The sequence below is a fragment of the Eschrichtius robustus genome, chromosome 5 (assembly GCF_028021215.1).
Source record: "Eschrichtius robustus isolate mEscRob2 chromosome 5, mEscRob2.pri, whole genome shotgun sequence".
Classification (NCBI taxonomy): Eukaryota; Metazoa; Chordata; class Mammalia; order Artiodactyla; family Eschrichtiidae; genus Eschrichtius; species Eschrichtius robustus.
Window position 1 is genome coordinate 67,633,728 of NC_090828.1, and position 20,179 is coordinate 67,653,906.

At 38.4% G+C, this 20,179-nt stretch overlaps 1 protein-coding gene and 1 non-coding gene across 10 annotated transcripts in view; one reads left to right on the forward strand and one right to left on the reverse strand.

Moving 5' to 3' along the window:
- The window catches only part of COBLL1 (cordon-bleu WH2 repeat protein like 1), a 150,574-nt gene that overhangs the window by 52,257 nt on the left and 78,138 nt on the right, over window positions 1-20,179 (forward strand). The window lies entirely within an intron of this gene.
- Window positions 4,291-4,422, reverse strand: LOC137765530 (small nucleolar RNA SNORA42/SNORA80 family). The gene has a single exon (XR_011074182.1). It is a non-coding gene; the product is annotated as a small nucleolar RNA SNORA42/SNORA80 family (small nucleolar RNA).

Genomic DNA, 20,179 nt, shown 5'->3' on the forward strand with positions numbered 1-20,179 from the left:
ATTCTCTTATCTAGAGATTATCTTTATTTACCCTTCAAGGTGTAGAATTCAAGATCTGTTTATGCCCACACACATTTGTTTTTACCCAAATGAAATGCTGTTCATGCTGGTTTATCAACTGCTTTTTTTTTTGTTTTTTTCTGTTAATGCTCTTCACCTTTCCCTGTCAATACATTTTCATTTTATGTAATACCCAGTCAATTCTCACATTGACTCAGTTGCCTCTAAAACATTTATAGGTATTTTGTTCTAATTAGGATCTACTCTGGGGCTTTGCTGTGCATCTGGTTATGTCCTGTAAACTTCTCAAGTCATGACGCTGACTTTTTTTTTTATATATAAATTTATTTATTTATTTATTTATTTATTTATTTATTTATTTATTTATTTATTTATTTATTTATTTATTTATTTATTTATTTATTTATTTATTTATTTATTTATTTATTTATTTATGGCTGTGTTGGGTCTTCGTTTCTGTGCGAGGGCTTTCTCTAGTTGCGACGAGCGGGGGTCACTCGTCATCGCGGTGCGCGGGCCTCTCTCTATCGCGGCCTCTCTTGTTGCGGAGCACAGGCTCCAGACGCGCAGGCTCAGTAGTTGTGGCTCACAGGCCTAGTTGCTCCGCGGCATATGGGATCTTCCCTGACCAGGGCTCGAACCCGTGTCCCCTGCATTGGCAGGCAGATTCTCAACCACTGCGCCACCAGGGAAGCCCATGACGCTGACTTTTGGAAGGACCAGGCCATTTGTCCTACAAAATATTGCACTTTCTGGATTTTTCTGTTGTTTCCTTGTGGTGGTGTTAGCTTGTTCTTAAATCCCTCTATATGGAACAGTTAGATCTAGGCAACATGGACTGAAGTTAAATGGTGTTTGACTAGAATATAATGTAGATATATTCATATTCATATATTTCATAACATGTCACATCAGAAGGCACAAGCTCAGGCCCAATTTTCTTAGCGTGCAAACCTAGAGAGAGTTAATTTAACTGGGAGGTGGTAATTGGGCAGTTTATCCACTCCGGGTACCAGAAGGGTTTGGAAGGTATTTGCATGGTAAGTTTAATGAAATACAGTGAATCAATGGAAATGATGAGTAGTAAAATACCATGAAGAAATTTAAGTGGCATTCAATTCACTTTAATTTGCTAAACCTTGAGGGAACTGCATATTTTTATCAGAAGTAAAAAATATCCTTTTTCTTTTATAATTTCTTCTCTGTCTCCGTCTGCCTCTTTTTCTCTTTCTCTCTGTGTATGTGTATAATATGCATAATTTTCCTCTTCTGTTGAAGACTTTTCGGTGTGTATCCTTTTAGCCTTGTGAGTGCTTCAAAGTACTGTGTCACTTTAAAAAAAAAAATTAAAGTTCTCCTTTTAGCATGCTGTTATAAAGGAGTAACTTTAAAAGAAGCATCTAGGGTAGTTTCCCTTTCAAAATAAACATATTTGATTACTTGATATGTGGAAGCAACTTTTCCCTAGAGATGAAGATGAGAAGAGTCCTAGAAGGAAGTGGGCTTAGTGAAGACTGGTAACTGTGATAAGTATTTCTCACAATTCACTTTTGTTTGTATTGGCTCTTGCTGTTGACATTGACTTAGGAGGCTTAAAAATTCATATTCTTGGCTTTTCTGAACAATACCAGGTCTTAAATACTAGTACTCGTTGGGTGGGGAAAGGATTTGTGAGTTTAACAATGTCTTTTGCTTTTATGTATAAATGGTATTGACTTAAGAAGAAAACACTAGAGAAACCCAAGGCAGGGAGGGTGGAGAAAGGGTTGGGGTGCAAGGGGATGTCTTTGAACCATCACACTTTGTGTAGGGAGATGAAGTTCCCTTGTGATTCCTGGGGAGTTTAAGTACCTGTGCCGTGTATGTACTGAGCCCCACTTAGTCCTATTCTTTCTCCTCCCTTCGTCTCTGACTGCATTGTTCAGGGGTGTGCCCCTGACTGAACAATGGAATTTGCCAAATGGTATGAAATTTGCTGGGTCATCACTGTGCCTGAAGTAAAGGTTCACTGAAATGTCAGAATTCTAAGTATGGCATCGTACGATTTTTAAGGACGTCTGCATTTCCCTCACCTGATTTTTGTCTTCCCTACCCACCTCACCCCGTGCCCTCCCCCAAATCACCTGAAATGAACTTGTATCTGTACACTTCTGAAAATTCTTACCAGGACTGCCCCCAGGTGTAAGATGCCTCTCAAACTCAAAGACATTCCTTCTACTCTTCATACGTAGCATTTAGATGAGTGCAATTTTCTTTTATCTTACATCTATGGAATGATTTAGGTACTGCTATTGCCAGGATACAGATGAGAAGGCTGTGGCTCAACTTCAGTTTTGAGGTTTGGATTTTTCCTTTTAAGCAATTGGCACATTAAAAAGGCAGACAATTCTTTTGCTTAACAAAGAGTTCTGCTGTTGCTTCCTTGAAATTCATTCTTCCTCTTCTAAGTATATGTGACCTGGTGATTATAAATAGAAAACCATATGATTTGGGGGGCCTAACTATGATTGAGTAATTAATTAACTTATGTATAAGTTGTTTAACTATCTTGTAAAACTTTTCATAATATGAATTTTAAAACACACACACACAAATCTTTAATCTGTAATTGAAAACTGCCTTTATAATGAATGACCCTAATGATTTTCATACTTCATGCTTTATAAAGGAAAATACTTATGGTCTTATTGATTTTTCTGATGAGTAAAATGGTACTAACCTCAGCCTGCTATAAATAGGCACTATGCTTGGTTTTGAATTGCTGAATGGTTTCTCGTACCAATGTCTTTCTTATTCTATGAAATATTAGGATTCTTTTTTCCTTTTTATTTCTCATCACATGTAGACCCATTAATATTGGAAGGGAATTTCACGTAGAACTTAACGTGGAAGCTATAAAAACAAAAATCTGTCAAAGTACAGCATGTTTCCTGGTCACTAGTGATTTGAGTCATAAGGATCCGATGCAAAAACAAAGATTAATTAGGGCAAAACATTATCATAAAAGTCTCTCATTTGTTTTCCTCTAGAATTTTCTGGCAAAATAAAATGTATGTCAAAATTACATGCAAAAATACTTGAAATTAAGTCTTGTTAGCTAAAATATATCACATTTGTAAAAGATTCAGTTTTGATAGTGCTGGAAATCTAAGATGGTATAAATCCCTTCTTTCTTAGTTTTATATTTTAAAGAAAAGGCCAAAACCTTTCTTTAAAAGGGTTTATAAACCACTATCATGTAGCAGGGTTTTGTTCCAGCTGAAAAAAATTTTCCATTTATTTCTACAATATAAATAGTGTGCAAATCACCCCAGAAAGGGATATACTGGATATTTCAGAGACCTGAATCATAATCTACTTGGGGGTAGGTCTGGCTCATAAGGGTAAATTTAAGAGTTTCTGCCCTTTGCTGGTGGGGCGGGGCGGGGGGGGTGCGTCTAGGAGCATATTATCTCTGGACTGCTTTTGGAATTAAGGGGCAGAAGATAAAGTTGGTGATTCTTTTTACCCTAGGCTGAGTAGTGATCCCTGGTTGGAAATTCAGTGGAGTTTCGTGGTAAGAATGTTTATGGGTGGGAACTACAGGGTGTGTCTTCCCATGGAATGTCCACTCCAAGGAGAGGTCTGGAGTATTGTAGGCCATGGAAGGGATTAACCCTGGGGTGGGGCAGCAGTAGGTCACTTAATCTTCCCCAATACTGATTTTCGGGCAGGAGTTTTTAAAGGGTAGGATCTTCACAGAGAAAGAGTATGTGCTTAAAAGTGTTCTCTCCATATATAGAGCATTAGTAAAAAACTGGATGTTTCAAAACTTTAAGTATTCCTAGAAGTCTTATTGAGCCAAAAGAACTTTTAAGTGACTTGAAAAGGGAATTTCCCCCCCCCTCCTCATGGCATCTAGTGCTTGTTAAGGTACTTTACGTATGCAATTTTAATACATAGTGTTTAGCAGTGTTTCTGTGTGGTTGGTACTGCGCTATTTGAACGTTGAGGAAACTGAGGCCCAAGGTCACATAGTGAGTAAAGGAGCCTGAATTCGGCCCTAGGTATTAACTTGTGTTATGTTTCTTAGTCATGATGCTTTGTAAAAAGCTGAGCATTTTCAATTATGAGATAACCAAGACCCTAACTCTTCTTTCAGGAGCCAGTGGGAATTGGTTTGGGAAGTGGATCTACTCCTTACTTAAGATAGTCTCTCTTATGTGTTTATCAAAGGAGGATTTGGATTAAAAAAATAAAATAATTGAGCACTTATCCTTTTTTTATTCCCACTGTGCAACCCACTTCAGTGCCTGCAGCCTACAGGCAGAAGCCAGGCAATGGTTCGGGGCCAGTTTGCTCCAGCATGGGACGCTATGTGAGGCCCAGGGGGATGGGCCTGCCATAAATCCAAACCCATGCATAGCACTTATCTTTTTAAATATCTTAATACAAATGTGTAGTATCAGTTTTCAGTTTCAGAACATAAAAGAAAACCTAGCTGTTTTAAATAGAAAAGAAGGGAACGATACTGATAAAAGTGTTGGCAGTTAGGAGCGGCAGGGCCTAGGCTAGGCCTTTAGGTGTGTTAATGCCTTTTATCTGGCCTGGCAGGGGCACTGCTGCTTCTGTTACAGTCAGGAAGGTGGAGAAGCTGCCCTTAGAGCTTTCCCTCAATGACCGATGCTGTGATATGTAAACCATGTTTTCTTTTCTGGAGTTCCTTGTGTAGTCTTTCCATTTTTTTCTTTACTTATCTTCTTAAAAGTTTTTATGCTTAGTGAGCAAATATACGATACCAGTTTCTAAGCTAAGTGAAAAAATTGAGGAAGGAGTCTTTGGTTCATGTTTAATTATAGAGAATTTGTATTCATATTTTTATCTTGATATTTGTATTTTTATCACCTTCATCTGTTTCCTCTCAATGCATTTGAGTATAAGAAAAAAAAAAAAAAACAACTGGTAAGCTAAAAAACGAGCTGGCTCTTTTGGAAGCGTTCATGTTTATGTAATTGGCCCAATATGTATAAAACGTCCATCAACTTAAGGGCAGGAAAGTAAGTAGTAATCTTAGCTGAGCATTATCCAGTTACACTCAATTATTACTTATTTTGGAAAATGTCCTGTAAAAGGGGTAATTGCAGAGAGAATATCTGCAATTACAATCTAGATTTTGATGCGAGAAATAGGCTTGCTGATTATAGGTTTTCAGGTAGATATTTAAGTCGTAATTAAATTAATCTTCTCACCTATTCTGAAATCTGAATAGAAATAATACAGTGCTAAAAATATAGAGACTTTTGAGAATTAAGGGATTGGCTAAGTATTCAGCTGTACCCTCTGAACCTCTCTACTCAGGGATAAACACATTACACACCTCCCTCTGCTTGTCCACGTTATTCATGCCCTTCAAGAACATTGTGTTTCTTTTGGAAGATAGTCATTCTCCTAAGCACAGAGGTAATACCAATACTAGCTTTTCCCTGTCATCATGATCTCTATTAAGATGGAGTATTTGACTCATCCAGTACCCTATCTTAATGTTTTGTGTGCTTTTTTTTTTTTTTTAATTTTAAAAGCGAAAACAAAAGCCCCCTGTCTTGTGGTCCTGCCAACTGTCTCCCTTGTTGCTACTGGAATTAGCATACCTCTGAAACGATAAAGTCAGAAATTTCACTCACTCTACAGATGCTTTTTTTTCTTTTTAAATTTTTATTCATTTATTTTTTAAATTTTGGCTGCATTGGATCTTCATTGCTGCGCGCGGGCTTTCTCTAGTTGCGGCGAGCGGGGGCTACCCTTCGTTGCGGTGTGTGGGCTTCTCACTGCAGTGGCTTCTCTGTTGTTGTGGAGCACGGGCTCTAGGTGCGTGAACTTCAGTAGTTGTGGCTCGCAGGCTCTAGAACACAGGCTCGGTAGTTGTGGCGCACGGGCTTAGTTGCTCCGTGGCATGTGGGATCTTCCCGGACCAGGGCTCGAACCCGTGTTCCCTGCATTGGCAGGCGGATTCTTAACCACTGCGCTACCAGGGAAGTCCTCTACAGAGTCTTATCCTCCTCTCTTTCCTACTAAACCCATTCTATTACTCTTTACATCTCTTCTTATATGTTTTTCGTTATCTGGCTTCTTATGCATTTATTTCTTTGTTCTGTCTAACCTCCCAGGTCAGTCATTTAAACTCCCTTCAATAGCCAGCTTAGTTTCAAGTTTTCTTTTCTCCCTAGACAAACTTTGGCTCAACATGCCACCAACTGTAAACCTGAATCAGCCGAAATTATAATATCCCACTTTTCAGTCCTCCAGCTAGTGGATGCTACTGGAGAGAGAAAGTGGGCCTGGATAACCTGGTGGCAGATTCTTTGCATATATCTCATGTAATTTTCCGAACCTCCATGGAAGTTACTGTTATCGTCTTTTTCTACATTAAAAAAAAAAAAGAAAAAAAAAAGAAGAAGAAGATGCAAAGTTGATTTGAATCCAGGCCTCTGATGCATGATAGTTCAATAGATGCAGTAGTTCCAAATGTGACATCTGCACATCAGTCTTTCTTGGGGAAGAAAGTCTCTCTTCCCCTGATTGTCAAAAAAGACTCCTGGGCTTCACTCTGGGTCAGCTTTAAGCCATGGTCTTCATAGCAATTCCTATGACCAGAGTAATGCCAGCCTCTAATTGGTTTGGGCTTGAATTATTGCCAATCATGGTAGTAAGGTTGTGAGATTTTTGCCACTTGTTTTAGGCCATTAGGGCCCACTTATGTGGCTAGCTTATGGAAATCAATCCCACCTAGTCACCAGTACTGCTAAACTGTACAAGAAGTATGAAATGGATATTGAGGAAGCAACTGACAAGAGTCTATTATGGTGGCTGATATTTTTATTCACTATAATGAAAGGGCTTCTTACACTTTCAAATTCTAATAGTTTATTTCAGATTTTGTTACAGAAATTAAGACTAAATCATAAGAGAGGACCATCTGAAATCAATAATAGAACAATTTTGTGGGGTTTACTTTCTTCAGAAGCCTCATATGGGTCTAGGGAAAGTTTTTTTTTTTTTTTAATTAATTAATTTATTTTTATTTTTGGCTGCCTTGGGTCTTTGTTTCTGCACGCGGGCTTTTCTCTAGTTGCGGCGAGCGGGGGCCACTCTTCATCGCGGTGCGTGAGCCTCTCACTGTCACGGCCTTTCTTGTTGCGGAGCACAGGCTCCAGACGCGCAGGTTCAGTAGTTGTGGCTCACGGGACTAGTTGCTCCGCGGCATGTGGGATCTTCCCAGACCAGGGCTCGAACCCGTGAACCCTGCATTGGCAGGCAGATTCTCAACCACTGCGCCACCAGGGAAGCCCTCCATTTACTTTTTATATTCATCATTTTAAAAATCGTTTATTGACCCTTCTGGTACCAATGAAATTGAAAAATGAAAATGACAAATTTCCTGCCCTAAAGGAATCCACAGTGTAGGAAGGGAAACAGATAAATGCTTAATAAGTATCATATAGAGCTTTTGTACTCTGATTACTTGTGAATGGCCTCTGCTAAGTGCTTAGTGAACACAGGGCAGGGGGCTAGAATGTTCCACTGGGAGGAAGGGGGACGGGTTAGGGATGTCTTCTCAGAGGGTTAACATTAGAACTGGCTTGTTAGGGACTTCCCTGGCGGTCCAGTGGTTAACACCCCACACTTCCATTGCAGGGGGTATGGGTTCCATCCCTGGTCAGGGAACTAAGATCCTGCATGCTGCACGATGTGGCAAAAAAAAAAAAAAAGAACTGGCAAAAAAAAAAAAAAGGACTGGCCTTTTAGAGAGAAGCAGTGCTTTGGACAATGGATGTGCACACATCACCAAAGGAATTCATGGAAGCAGCCATGCAAAATAATTATATATGTGAACACCTTCTATATGCCTTAGCAGTGTGTAAGGAACTTGGGAGGACTAAAGAAATATCTATGAATTATTCTGAAAGAATGGAACTTAAAATTTAGTTAGAGATACAAAATGCAGACCTGAAAATAGAACAGTAAGACAATCTAGGATTATAAGTATTGCCAAGTGTTTATGGTGTGGCTTCTGCATCTGTGCCTGTGGGGATAGCACTCCCTTCTTCAAGGGTCTTAAAGTGTATTTGAGAATATAAAACACACATAAATGAAAACTTAGCATTTTAGTCAGTCCATACAATTAATATGAATGAAATTAGAGATAAGTGCTGTGAACACTATGAAATGAGAGAAACCATCATGAGTTGAGGAGAGAAAAGAATCCTGAGAAGGTTACAGTGGTCCACTTGGACCTGCTGCTTCTCCTCTTCGTGGCCTGGTTTGGCACGTAGAAAGAGTGTAACAATATCCACTCCCATCAGTAGTGTTTGATGGTTTGAACTTCATTCTTACCTCTTGCTGCAAGATTAGAATGTCTGATGCCATTACCTCTTAATCTTTGATGTGTTTGGAATGTCTGGGACGGAGGAAGAGATTTTAGTGTTTGGTTCTGGCCAGCCCAGCCAGGGCACGTGTTTCTGACACTGATTAACTGGATGGCCTTTTTCAGGGCCACAGCCCACAACCTGAGAGGTATGCACCCTGCCTCTCTGAGAAACCTGTGGAATGTTGGCATTTATTGTTGGATTATTGCTGTGGAAGTGCAAAAATACATAGTCGTCATACTCACATACTAATCTTACCTTTGTATAATATCAGAAAAAAATGTTGGAAAGTGACAATCTACTGAACTATTGATAACTTTTTAAAAATAAATTTATTTTATTTATTTTATTTTTGGCTGCAGTGGGTCTTCGTTACTGTGTGTGGGCTTTCTCTAGTTGCGGTGAGCGGGGGCTACTCTTCGTTGCGGTGCGCGGGCTTCTCATTGCGGTGGCTTCTCTTGTTGCGGAGCGTGGGTTCTAGAGCGCAGGCTCAGTAGTTGTGGCGCACGGGCTTAGTTGCTCCGTGGCATGTGGGATCTTCCCGGACCAGGGCTTGAACCCGTGTCCCCTGCATTGGCAGGCAGATTCTCAACCACTGCGCCAGCAGGGAAGCCCAACTATCGATAACATTTTAAACCTAGTCATTTTATTTTAAATATAACTTTATTTGGGAAGTTATAATTTTCTAGGAGATAAAACTTATACTTGCAATAGATTTTCTTACTATTTCAAACATTCTAATATGTTCACCTTTTGTTAAACATTATGATTAAGTGATATATTAATAGACATGTTACCTTTATATCCTAATTGCTGTTATGAAGTGTAAATCTTTCATCAGAAATCTACTTGTTATGTTAATAGCAGTCTTAAAATATCTGGCTGTTTTTTAAATTGTTATAGAATACACATAACATAAAATTTACCATTTAAACTATTTTAATGTGTATAATATAGTAGCATTTAATACATGTACAGTGTTGTGCAACCACAACTATCCAGTTCCAGAACATTCATCATCATCCCCAAAAGGAAACCCATACCCATTAAGCAGTCACTCTACATCCTCCCTCCCCAGCTCCCAGCAACCACTAATCTGTTTTCTGTTTGGCTTTTGATGTATATACTTCGATGTCATAGCTTGCAAAATAATGGAAGTACTCTGGTTTGATCTTTATTACTCAGTTTATATAGTGGTATAATAAAACTTTTCAGTTTGTTAGACTAATTTTCTGATCAGGTGAGTATTTTTTTAAAAAATACATTAACGGGAATTCCCTGGTGATCCAGTGGTTAGGACTCCGTACTTTCATTGCCGAGGGCGTGGGTTCGATCCCTGGTCGGGGAACTAAGATCCCACAAGACATGCGGCACAGCCAAAAAAACCCACAAAACAAAAAAACACCAAAACCCAAAAAACATTAACCATCATAGAGAGTTTATTTAAGGATGAGCAGCTCTACTTTAGAAATTTTCTTTAATATTAAAACATTAGTAATTCTATTAATGGAGTAAAAAAACCTCACAGAATTGGAAATAAGTAGGTCAGGCATTTTCTTAAGCTTTTATAATACTGAGAATGAACGGCTATAACCATGCTAGCCATCAAGGTTATTCACACTTTTGTAATCTGTGGAAATCTAAAACTGTAAAACATAAAAGTAAAAGGCAATGCAGAGTAACAGAGGAATTAAAAGTGTCGTCTAAATGAAAAAATGTCCTAAATTACAAGGATAAAAATTCCCTTTTTCTCTACTGGATAGTCTTCTCTGAGGCTAAAGAAAAAATACCATTATAAAATAATGTGTGGGGGGCTTCCCTGGTGGCACAGTGGTTGAGAGTCTGCCTGCCGATGCGGGGCACGCGGGCTCGAGCCCTGGTTTGGGAGGATCCCACATGCCGCGGAGCAGCTGGGCCCGTGGGCCACAATTACTGAGCCTGCGCGTCTGGAGCCTGTGCTCCGCCATAGGAGGGGCCGCGGCAGTGAGAGGCCCGCGCACCGTGATGAGGAGTGGCCCCCCACCCCCACCGCAACTGGAGAAAGCCCTCGCACAGAAACCCAACTCGCACAGAAGACCCAATACAGCCAAAAATTAAGTAAATAAATAAATATAAAATAACGTATGACTTTGTTCAGGTTTAAAAATTATGTGCACTGATAATGCATGATATTATCAATTTATTTAGAAAAGCATTTTTACTTTTTCCTTAAAAAGCAGTAGTGACATTTGAATACCTAGCTATGCTCTTGATATCTGTTGAAAAGTATCTGTTTTATTGGTTTTCTCTGTGCGTGTCGTTCCCTTATGCCTTCTAAAAAAAATGTTTTGAGCACAGAGTGCTTATAGATACACTCTTTCACAGTGAAGCCCTTTGAAACAAAATCAGGTGGGAAGATTTAATTTGGAATTAAATTTGACTTTAAGTTTAGTGGGCAAGAGTGTAGGTCTAGAGTCAGACTGCTTGGGTTCAAATCTTGCCCCTCAGTTGTATTACTTCACTGACAAGACTCTGTAAATAGTTCTTATCCTTAAGTATCTTGCAAACAAGCAGAGTGCCGGTTTGTGGGTTGTTGTGAGGAGAGTGAAAGAGGGCCTGAGGAGCATTCTACAAATGTTGAATTATTGCTCTGCAATAAGTGTCCAGTGGGTGTGAGCTGCTGCTTAGCCCCATGACGACGCCAAAGCATTCTTTATCTAAAAATTAAAATGTTAGCCCAACATTTGTGCAACTCATTAGGAGCAACTTAATTTTCAGCAACCTTTCACAAGACTGTTCCAACCCCTCTCCATAAGTGTCCACATACTTTTTTTCTTTGGACATGGGCCGTTATTGTGATGTTTTTGTCATATGGATATGAGGCACCTAAAAAATAAGACTTTTTGATTAAAAAAAAATCTAATCATTTAACCCAAAGTAGATAAATGGCTATTTTCTATGCATTATTCATTGTGATCTACGTATAAGGTGTTGAATCTTGTTTTCGTGTTTCTGATTTTGAAGTCGTGAAAATTACCTTTACAATTAAAATGCAACATTGTGAAGTTCAGAATATTACAGAGGAGAACATATTACTCACCGTTGGTGAAATTCTGGAGGGGTGTACGTGCATTTAAAATTCTCCCAAGATGAAAGAAGCACCAAGGGGAAAATATGCACATCACAGGCAAGGTATTCTTAAAGGGTGTCTGTTCTAGAGTTTGACGAAGTGGAAGAACACATTATTAACGGGGAATTAATATTTACCCCTTGCCCAGAGACCTCACAAGGTGACAACGTATCTTCTTGAAAACACAGCATCTCCACTGTGTCTTTGCTTACCCTGCCTTTGGATTTCCACTTAGCCTGGCGGAGACACTGGCAGCACCGCCCAGGGCAAACAGTATTTAGGTTTCTAAATAAGGCACAAAGCTGAAAATACACAAAAGTAGAGTGGTTGCTAAATAAATAGGAGTCCTGCAGCTCCTTTCCATACTTTGTGGTGATGATGTCTTTGTAGAGCTCATAACCCAATATCCTGGCAGCCAAGGAAAATAATATTTAATTCTTCAACTAATGTTTAATTATTAATTATTTTCCGAGAGGAAGCCACGCTAAAAAAGTTGGTCTAGGAAAAGCCCTCATGAAAAATCTCAAAACTTTTCCATGTGACTCACTCAGAATCCCTTAAAGAAAAAAAAAAAAAAAAAGTATATATATATATATTTGTGTGTATCTTTAAGTTTAAATTGACTACTAACTTATAAATTAAAAAATTTTAAACTGATTTGCCCCTTTTTTAAAGGGGGAATTGAATAGAATTACTTTCTAAATTGTTTACTACAAAGGTCTGCTTATGTTCTCTTTGGGGCATTAGAAATCTCAATAAGTGTTCGCTGTTTCGATGCTGCAGGCACCGTGCTGAGGACCTTCTCTATATTACCCCTGAGTACACATTACTACCACCCCATTTCACAGATGAGGATCTAAGATAGAGTGGGGATAAGTAACTTGCCCTGGATCACACAGCCACTTAGTGACTAGGCTGGGAATCAGCCTAGGTGGTCAGCTCTGTCTTGATAGACTGCCCCACATTTAGCAAAAGTAGCACTTTGCTTGGATTGTAGGACAGGGGAGTGATGCTGTAATTATGTACCTAAACTAAAAAAGGAATAAAAGTTATCATAACTTTACCCCATAAAATATGAAAAGTGCATGAGGCAAGCTTTGTTCTCAACAGGCCTCACCTCAGGAGCAGTGCAACAGGAGAACTTTCCACAGATGGAGGCCTGACCCACATTTCCCACCTGCACATCTCTTACTTTGCTTTTCGTTTTGCATCTAAACTAGTGGAGCTCAATCCCCGAAACTCTTCTTCTTTCCTCCTAGACTGAATTACTGGGACAGTGGCTGGTGGAGGAGCCCTAGTGTGTACCGTCTCTGTTGCAGGAGCTGAAGGGCCTTGTTGGCAGAGGTGCTCGCAGGGGACCCTCCTGCTCTGAGGACACAACCCTGCCTGGGCCTGAGTGTCTGTGGGAGGCTGGGAGATGTCCTGCAGTGAAAAGACTGACAAGGTATCTCTTGTCAGAGTTTAGATTCTGAAGGGAGCTGGTTTTGGGGGGTACAGCCAGACCAACAAAACATATAAAGAAAAGTAATAGTGATATGTGTTTTGAAGAGAATTAAAATAGGGTGATGTGACAGCAACTGCTTTGCTACTGTAGATGAGATCCTTGAAAGTCTTTACAACAAGCTGAGATCTCAGTGATGAGGAGAGTTCAAAGGGAAAAGCATCCCAGGTCTTGGGAACAGCGAAGGCAAGGCTGTTAAGACTGGTAAGGCTTATGGATAATAGGCCTACAAGAAAGGCAAGCCTGCTGGGGCACAGGGGACTATGAAAGCGCTGTGAGAGTCTGAGAGGGCCAGTATTGTTGGGCTTCATTCGAGGATGGGGCTTTTGGGATTCATTCTTAGAGCCGTAGGAAGCCTTTGGAGGATTTAAAACAGGGAATGAATTGATAGTTTATGTTTTAAAATGATCACCGTGGAAGTTTTTGGAAGAGATTGGATTGCGGCGTGAGCGCAGAGGCAGGGAGACTGTAGTGGCGTTGCCGGTGGGAGGGGGTGGTGGGTGGACCTGGGATGGTTGTAGTGGAGATTGAGTATATGGATTCAGCATCTGTTTCGGACTAAATGTGGGCAATGAGGGAAAGAGAGGACTCGAATTTAATTCTTAGGTTTTTGGCTTGAGTGGGGCTGTTTACTGAGATGGGAAAGACCAAGGGAGGAGAGACAAAGATTTCACTTTTGGCGTTGTCAAGTTTAGGATGCCTAATTAGATAGCGACTGGGAGATGTAAAGAAAATGGGTAGCAGTACCCAGGTAGGGTGACCATGCAATTGATTGTGCAATCAGGGACACCTTTGAGAGTGAAAGGAGGGTGGAGTGGGATTTGGATTTTAAATACTAAAGCTGGGACAACAAAGGCAAATCGGGACTGTCTTGGCAAACTGGAATGTATGATATGTAGGAATCTGCTTCCAGGCAAAGATTTCAGGATTGACAGTATCAGATGTTTAGAATACTACAAAGAAGTCAAGCGAGATAAGAATGAAGAAGAGGCCTCTTCTTCAATATCCACCAAAATATGAGCATCACTGGTGATAATAAAAGCATAGGACAGCCTTATCTTAGTGGGGTTAGGGGATGGCAGCCAGATGGGTGTGGACTTCTGAGTGGATACAAGGTGAGAAAATAGAGATGGAAACTACAGTTACTCTTTTAAAGAGGTTTTGTTGTGGAGAGGGATGTTGGTGAAAAATACCTAGAGTGCTCTAAGAGACCACCGAGTCTCCTCAAAACCCGAAAGGAAGTCCCAGAACTTCCCAGTGGAAGTTCTCAGTTTTATTTTAGGCTACAGCTGCATGAGATTCAATATTGCACATATGGAAGAAGAAATAATGCTTCTATTAGTGAAAATAATGCTTCTATTAGTGAAAATAATGCTTCTATTAGTGAAAATAATGGGACGTAATTTTGGATCAAAGTTTCTATTGTTTTTATTTGAATAATCTGTATTTGATTTTGAATATCCTAGAAAATCTGAATTGTTGCAAAGATGAACTTTGATTTAAAAAAGGACTGACTATAAAATTTACCCTTTCAGATTACACTTCGTTCACATCAGGGTTCACATTGTTCTGGATTAGTGGGGTGAAGCCGTGTAACTCAAGTATCAGCTTCCATTGACTATATTGGGGTTTCCACGTAGAAAATGGTGCTTGTCTTGAACTAATTGGAGCATCTGCAGGGAATTTACCTGTTTCTTTTTCCTTTTTACAAAATTAAATGACTGATCTTTTCTCTGAATCTGATTTTTATATACCCAGCTTTCTTCACACTATCTACAAATAATTTTTTCTTCACTATTATATGGATGTGTTTCTTAACACTACCATCTAATGATTAAATTATCTAGTAAGATGTTGCTTAAATTTTTTAAAAAATTACGTATGTTGAGAATCTGCAAGCATTTATAACTTTATAAAGGAGACAAAAACGTTGAATTCTCCGGTTTTAAAATTGCTTGGTAAGGAGTTACTTTTAAAACTACCGTGCAAAACACATTCTCTTCAGAAAAAGGACCTGTGAAAATGTTACATGATCATTCCCGGAATGATTTTGTAAGACCAGTGAATTCCTTCTTTTACATATTTGCCAGAGGTAAGGAGTGCCTGGCACTTACACACATGATAAACAGAAGAGTCAGTAACAGGACAGGAAAGTCGGTTTAACATTCTCTAAGTGTAAATAGTCAAAGGAGCAGTACTGTTTCATAGAGACTTTCTGAAAGAATTGTAAGTATATATGATTTGTAAAACTTTTATGATAATTTCACATTTTCTAATCATCTGCTTTTAAAAATGGTCTAATATTTTCCTTTGAAAATATTTGTTCTCTTTTTAAAGGCCGTACTAACCCCAATAAAGATGTAAAAAAAAAATAAAAGTAAAATAAAGGCCATACTAACCTCATCCCTTAAATAGAAGCCTGGCATTATATAATCTTAGATGAAATGTGAAAATGAAATGCTAAAATTTGGGGGTAGAATATCTGTGGAGATTTGGTGACTTAAAAAAATAATAAGATGAAGAAAAATGTGAGCTAGCATTGTCTTGTGGTGGAAACTATTTTTTTCCAGCTTTATTGAGATATAATTGACATATAACATTGTGTAAGTTTAAGGTGTACAGCATGTTGATTTGATACACTTATTTATTGCAAAACAATTACCACCGTAGCTTTAACTAACACCTCCATCACATCACGTAATTACCATTTCTTTTCTTTATGGTGAGAACATTTAAGATCTACTCTCTTAAAACCTTTCAAGTATATAATAGATTATTATTGGCTATAGTCACCATGTTGTACATTAGGTTTCCAGAACTTATTCATCTTATAACTGGAAGTTTGTACTCTTTGACCAACATCTCCTATTTTCTCTACTCCTTAGTGGTTGTTAACACCATTTAGTGTCTGTTTCTCTGAGTTCAGCTGTTTTAGATTCCACATGTAAATGGTATCATACAGTATTTGTCTTTCTCTGTCTGATTGATTTCACTTAGCATAATGCCCTCAAGTTCCGAGTCACAAATGACAGGATTTCCCTTTTTCTCCTAGCTGAATTGTATTCTGTTATATATATATATATAATAGGTTATATCTATAAATATATATCTATATCTAATCTGTGTCACATCTTCTTTATCCATTCATCCATTGATAGACATTTAGGTTGTTTCCATATCTTAGCTATTGTGAATAATGTTGAAATGAACATGCAAGTGCAGATATCTCTTTGATATCCTCTTTTTATTTCCTTTGGATATATACCCAGAAGTGGGATGCTAGATCATATGGTAGTTCTATTTTGAATTTTCTGAGGAAGAGCCATACTGTTTTCCATAGTGGCTGCACCAATTTACCTTTCCACCAACAGTGCATATAAGTATTACTTATAACATAGATGTTTAGTATTTAAGAAAAGTCTGCTTAGAAGTGGTAAGATTATAAAAACCTTAGAGAGTAGAGAAGAAGTAACAATTATTTGTACCTAGGAAAGATTTTACATGTTTCAAATTATAAATCAACTTGCTATTATAAAATATATCTTAAATCTGGAAAATAATTTGATAGAATCAAAGTGGTTATATATATATTTTTAACAAGGGCTATGTTTCTAAATACCTTGTAGAAATCTGACTTGCATAATTCAAATTTAGTTTTCCCATAGAAATAAATACATGAGATTTATATTTTTCCAATTTCACTCACAAAGAAACCTTATCATACTTAAGGTTCACATAAGTCAAAATAACAAAAAATGCAATATCATATTTTATCTTAAAGATCAAAAAGATATATCATGTTACTATCTCCCTGTGGTTAATTGCTGCTAAACACACACTGAGGATTAAAAACTAAACAAATCCATTTATCCATGTAGGCCATGAGGTCAGATAGTTGAGTCTATAAATAAGCAGATTTAATGATGCCATTAATAAGGAAGAGGAGAATGTACTTCTCCGGTGTCTTGTTTACTCCCACTAAGCATATGTTCTTTAGAAAACAAATTACTGAATCAGATGTAATAGGAAAAAACTAAGGTGAGTAATAGAATTATTTAACACAAAGTCATTAAAGTCATTATACATTCAACATTAAGAGCATAATTATATTCCATGTTCATGTTTGAAATGATTATGCATTAATCTTTAGAATTAAATTTGGGTATTTTCTGCAGAATCTTGGAGTTATATAGTTATGACTTTAAATGGATTGTGTGGATGCCTTCTTATCACTCATTAACCTTGTCAAAAGAAAGAGGAGAGTTATTTGCACAAAGACAGATTGCAGTGGTTAGTCTATATATATATGGAGATGTACAATTAGAAACTCATTTTTTCTAAACCCCACAGTTTCAACCTTCCCACAATGCTGTCCCTGGTAATGACTCTCTTTCCCCCCTTTCCTTTTTTTTTTTTGAACTTCAGCCTATTGTCAATTATGTCATTGAACTCTCAAGTCATATGGAAAGTCCCTGATAATTCTATTTGTCAAGGTAACTTGTTTGTTAACGGTTTTCACTTTGTAAAAAATGTACCTACCGAAGCTTTCCCCCCCCCCCCCCCGCCCCCGCAAAGAGAAACTCTTTGGAAAACAATGTAAAACTGTTGTTTAAACAAACAAACAAAAAAATTGGATGGAGTATTAAATTGATGACTGGTTACATTTGATTGAAGGTTTCTTGGTTTTTTGTTTGAGAGTTAGTCTTGTGGAATCACATAAAGATGATTTACCAGTTTTCATAGGGAATTGGAAAAAAGGTTGTTGGTCAAAGTTACCTGTCATTTCTTGAAGGGCAGATATCATTACATAAAAGATATCTCATCTAATTCATGAAAATATGCAATAGTCTATCAAAGAGAAATAGAAAAAGGATTTAGTTTTGCTTTTGAGATAAAATATAAATAGCATTCTTTATCTTTTCTAGTTTTTATTTTTTTTACTTTTATAGTTTTCCTAAATGTAAAAATAACACGGGAACGGTGCTTATGAAATTTGGGGGACAAAAAGGAGAATGTAATGATCTTTTTGTGAGATCACTGCAATAAATATGTCCAATTAGTTTTTATTTTAGGATCAAAGAGTGAATGTGTTGTTATTATTTTAGCTCTTTTATCTTGGCATTTATAATAACAGGACCACACCTATTTTATACCAGAATTCTTGTGTTTAAAAAAAAAGTTGTTAATGGCTTTGATATTCTAAGAGCTATTTTTGAACAAAATGTTTGCTAAGACTTTGTGCTGTATTGACCAGCAGTACTTGGCATGTTATATATGCCTTTGTTTCTAGTTCCACCTATTTCCTCAGGGAAAGTTTATATAAATGAGACTACTGTATATTTCTTTGTCATTTCCTTCTGTTGTTTCTCAGGAGGAAGAGTTGCAATGGATTTTACAGTATTTCTACACTACATTAGCTACCTTTCTGTGGAAATGAAACATATGGTAGTTGGGAGGGCCTGGAATAGTATTCTGGGTTGCTTAAATCAGGCAGATGACACAAAATTTACTTTTTAGAATGTGGGTGATTTCCTTTATTTGAAAGGACTGTGGTTTTATACAGCACAAAGGCATGGTTCTGATGAATTAGTCTTTAGCATACACGTCTCATGGTTTTCTTCAGGCGAGTCAGTGCTTCTTTCAGATGTTGTCCCAGAGAAAGTAACAATAAATTGTATTTATTGGATAGGTTCACACAATGTTGGTTTTTTTCTTTCCAATCTGTCACTCCAAATAGAACTTTAAGATCTCCGATTGTTGTTTCGTCAGAGCTGGATGCACACAGTAGGAGACTGAGCAACAGAATGGCATGGGAGAAAGGAGATGGGCTTGGAAATGAACTACCCTGGGTTAAAACCTAGATCTGCAGTTCACTCACTGTGACTGAGGACAAGTTAATTCTCCTCTTGGGGTTTTGTTCCTTATGCTGTAAAATACAGATAACAGCTACTCACAAGGTTGTTGTTAAGAATTAACTGTAATGCATACATAGCTTCCCGCCCATTGTATCTTAATAGATTGCACTGTTGATGTTATTAACGGGTGCTTTACCAGTGCTCATTGATTGATCAAACTGAAGACACCTAAAGAGAAAGGAAGAACAAGATAACATTTGGGACTTTTTATGTGTAGTTGAGTAAAATGGTACAATAATAAACTATTAATTTTTTGAGTACAGGAACTGATGTATTTTTCTCTGTACCCAAAGCCAGTGTAGGTGCTGAATAAATGCTTGTTGTATGGAAGTGTGTGTGGGGGAAACTAGTGTTTCTTTACCTCCTGGTTCAGAGTTCTTTCTCATGTATCATAATCTTTTTCTTTTTTTTTTAAGTGGGATAGATGTTTAAAACCAAGTTTGCAGATTATAGTTGGCCTCCTGCAGTAAATAACTTTGCATTAATGCAACTCTATAAGGTAGGTAGTAGTTTCTTTTTTTAAAGAACTCCTTTATTTATTTATTCTTGGCTGTGTTGGGTCTTCGTTTCTGTGCGAGGGCTTTCTCTAGTTGCGGCAAGTGGGGGCCACTCTTCATTGCGGTGCGCGGGCCTCTCACTATCGCGGCCTCTCTTGTTGCGGAGCATAGGCTCCAGACGCGCAGGCTCAGTAGTTGTGGCTCACGGGCCCAGTTGCTCCGCGGCATGTGGGATCTTCCCAGGCCAGGGCTCGAACCCGTGTCCCCTGCATTGGCAGGCAGATTCTCAACCACTGCGCCACCAGGGAAGGGAAGCCCTCATGTATCATAATCTTTAACTCTGTATGATTACTCCATTAAGGGAGCTCATTTTAGTTAATCTATAATTTGACCTTTTTCACAAGCAGAGATATAAAGTACATTCTTACTTGCCGATGATTGCAGGAGAATATATATAAAATAATTTCTTTGGAAGAGTTGACTAACAATGTAAGAAGATAGTAGTAAAGGGTAAATGACGGGGCTTCCCTGGTGGCGCAGTGGTTGAGAATCTGCCTGCCAATGCAGGGGACACGGGTTCGAGCCCTGGTCTGGGAAGATCCCGATCCCACATGCCGCGGAGCAACTAGGCCCGTGAGCCACAACTACTGAGCCTGCGCGTCTGGAGCTTGTGCTCCACAACAAGAAAGGCCGCGACAGTGAGAGGCCCGTGCACCGCGATGAAGAGTGGCCCC